This window comes from Falco naumanni, chromosome 4 (genome assembly GCF_017639655.2).
Source record: "Falco naumanni isolate bFalNau1 chromosome 4, bFalNau1.pat, whole genome shotgun sequence".
Taxonomy (NCBI): Eukaryota; Metazoa; Chordata; class Aves; order Falconiformes; family Falconidae; genus Falco; species Falco naumanni.
The window spans coordinates 70,446,481-70,450,299 of NC_054057.1; positions in this window are offsets into that span (position 1 = coordinate 70,446,481).

Sequence of the window (3,819 nt, forward strand, 5' to 3'; positions counted from 1 at the left end):
CCACCGCGTCCCAAACCGGGAGCGAAGTGGCGCCTCCTGGCACCTGTTGGCGGCCGGTCCTGGCCAGCGAGGTGCGTGCGGGGGAGGCGGCGGGGTGCGAGTGCCCGGCGGGGTGCGTGTGCCCCGGGGCCCGTCCCCAGCGGGCACCCCGAGCTCCGCCGGCCGGGGCGGGCAGCGGCGGCCGGGCCGGCTCCCGCCGTGAGGGGAGCTCTCCGAGGCACTCGGCACTACGGAGGAGCTGGGGGATATCGCTCATGACAAACCGCAGCGGTGGGAGTGATTTCCTTCCCTGGTCATTGTCTTACTAGAAATGAGATTACTGGAAAGCTGAAGTGGACGCGAAGGAGTGTGTTTTTCTTGCTGTCTATGACAAATCAAAATACATTTTTTATATACTTTCTATGCTTCCTTTCTGAAATAATGTTTATTGCTCCATAGAAATGAATATATGCAATTTTTGTATACTGATTTTCAGTTCAAGTTGGGCATTTCTTTATTCCAGCACAGCAAATTGGCAAATCCTACCCCATGAACAAACTCCTGTGACCAAGACAGGCCTAACGTTTGTCCTGTGCAGCTCACTGTGGTAAATACATCTCTTTCCTTGTATGCAGGAGAGTCTTGTTTTTAAGACACTTACTCCACCCCTTACCTGGTAAATTAAGACTGCCTGATCTTCTCATTGCTTCAGCCTTTCCCTTAATATGCAGAGATACTTCATATTAGCTTTGATGTATTTGCTGTTCTTTTAAGTGGCAGTACACATCAGCTTTCAAGGTTTGGACTTCACCTACTATTCAATATGTTTATCTCAGTGAGGAGTCCAGAGTTGTGCAAAGATATGCTGACTTCCTAGGCTTAGAAATTTTGCAGAAATTGGGGTCATGCTGGGTAAGTTGAACACAAGTCAGCAGTGTGCCCATACAGCAAAGGAGGTTTATCACATGTTGGGCTGTGTTAGCAAGAACGTAGCCAGTGGATGGACGGTAGTGATTCCTGTCTTCTCTTTGGCACTTTGTACTGCATCTGGAGTACTATGCCCAGTTTGGGCTTCCCAGTGCAAGAAAGAGATTGGCAAGTGCTGCAAAGGGCTGCCAAGATGATTATGGGGCTGGAGCATATGATGTACAAGGAGAGGCTGAGGAAAATGGGTTTGTTTGACACAGCCCTGAACAACCTGATCTTGCTGGACCCACTTTGAGTGGGAGTTCCCACTTGAACAGAGGTTCCTTCCAGCTCAAGTAGTTTCATGCCTCTCTGATTTTTGCTTCCACCTCTTGAGAAATTGCAAGCCAGACCATGTTAAAAGGGGTGCAGAGGAGGGAGTTTTGGGAAGGATTTGTTCAGCGTCTTGGAAGATACTTGGAAGTCCCCACGGGTGCAGGCTGAAAGAATTTGCTGATTGGCTTCAGGGAAGAGAAACTCCTGAAGTTTTCACAGACTGTAGCCCCTTGTTGTCTGCTTGAGTGAGTGCAGACTCTGGGATGTCAGACTCAGGGTGCTTCTCTCGGGAGAAGGTGAATTGCTGTGGCAAAGGTCCAGCTGTCTTAAGCTGGTTCCAGGTGTGGAAAATTCTGCTGTGTGAAATACCAAGGTAAGAGAACACATCTCTGCAACGTGCTCCTACCTTCATTACATGAAGATGTATTCAACAAGTGAAAAATACTATGAAATGTATTTTAAAATATGAAAATATAAACATTTATTTTTTTCATAAAAGCTGAATTTTAAAGTCTGAAGGTTGCTTTGTCAATGTTTAAATATATAAACCCATTTGTTTCCTCCTAGTATTGTTGGTATTTGTTTGTTTCCATGGATAACAGGTCATACTGAACTGTTTTTTTCAGCAGCAGTGCTGTTGTATGCCAGTTGGGTGTTCCTCAGGGTATAGCATCAAGCTTTTCCCATTTGGAAGACAGGAAAAATCAGGGACCTCCTGGTACTGAACAGAAAGACCATCTGTGAAAGGAATCTAGAGCTCAGGGTTCTTAGTTTTTTCCTGAGGTAAAATTTAGTGACTGAAGGAAGTATGATTAATATTGTAGGCCAGCTCTGAAGAAATAGAAAAGCAGGGGTCTCTTCCCTATATTAGTCCTTGTCCATTCAATATAAACACCATCAGTTTGTTTTTCTTATAACAATGAAGTTCAATTTTAGTTTTCTTGTCAATGACAACAAACATTTGAGGTGGAGCAAGGGCTGCTTCTTCAGCCTTTCCTTTGGGCTGTCTTTTCTAAAAGTAACCAGACTAATCTGATCAGGCTATCACATATCATCCTCTGCTGCTTTTTTTTATAACAATCATTTTAGCTTCCACTCTTAAAGTTAGAATTTTAGCATTATCAATAGATGAAATGAGGGTTAAATGTTACTGTATCACTGATTTCTGCGATATAATAGGTATTAAATTTAATAAATTAGGGTAATAATGGTGACTAATAGCTAAAGGATATCTAGCAATTATTTTAAGAATTTTTGTTGCTGTGTTAAACCCAGTGAATATTTTATGATTTATTGCTTACATTGAAGCATTTGCTATTGGAGTAAGAAAACAGGCTCCTGAGATACCTAGTTTTAGTTTATTTGTTACTTGCATAACATAGTCTAAAACCGTGAATACTGACATATTTTTTTAATGGTGTGCATTAAAGCATAAAACTAATCTGTTAGTCCCATAATTGATTTGGAAAGCAGAATAATTTGAGCGCATTTTTTACCCCTATGGCAGTTTTTCAGATGGTGTCCTCTGTGCAGTCAGCCTTCATAAAAAACAGGGATGATGGCCGTGTTCAAACCTGCATTAACAAAGGGTACTATTGTTTTTACCTACGTATAAGAAAAGATTCTGCCCTGATTTTGTTCAGGCTTCAGAGGATGCCCCTTTGTATAACTGTGTGTGAGGAGTTGAGAGTAAGTAAAAGCATTAGCTCTAACCTCTAAAATGCTGCTTAAAGACAAGAGGCTCACCCAGAAATAGAAAAGATCTAGAAAAACAGCATTTTCACTCTAATTGATACTTAATCTTTTTATGGTGGATGGTAGATTTCTTTTTGATCATGATAATCTTCAGTTGTGCAGCCAAACAAGAACTGAACACACTGGAATTCACGTTGCAAACCTAAGTGTTGGTTTGTTAAAGTTGTTCATCCTGATCATTCTGGTTCCAAAGATGAGGAAAAGCATGACTAAATTTAGAAGAGTTTCTGCTAGCATCAAGCTATTTTGATGTTGGTGTATTGTCACTTTTAATTTGAATGATTTTATGTTGACAGTATTGGAGAGGAATTGGGAGAACCAAGCTCAGGAGGTTTGGCTCATTTTCCTTAGAACTCTATGAGAAGCAGAACTTTGAGAAACGTACTTTTACAAGCTAGTATCTGCTCTTATATTTTTTTGCAGGGAGAAGGAGGGGAAGGGGTTAAGTTTCAGAAGAACGTGTCACTTGATGCTGTCTTTTGAATGTTAAGGGTTAAGATTCTGTTGCTGTTTTAAAATCTGAAGAATGTTTCATTTTCTAAAATGATGTAATTAATTTTCAATAGCAACATTAATTTTATGCATATTTTCATATATATATTTATGTATATAAAGTTATCAATGAATGCTAATTTAGAGACTACGTAAGCCTGGAGACATACTTGTCTTTCATTCATAACTATTCATAGCATTTCATTAGCTCACAAGCAACTTGTGAAGCTTTTTTGGAAGGAAAATCATAGACTCATAGAATCTTTTAGGTTGGAAAAGACCTTTGAGATCATCAAGTCCAACTGTTAACCCAGCACTGCCAAGTCCATTCTAAACCATGTCACTAAACAC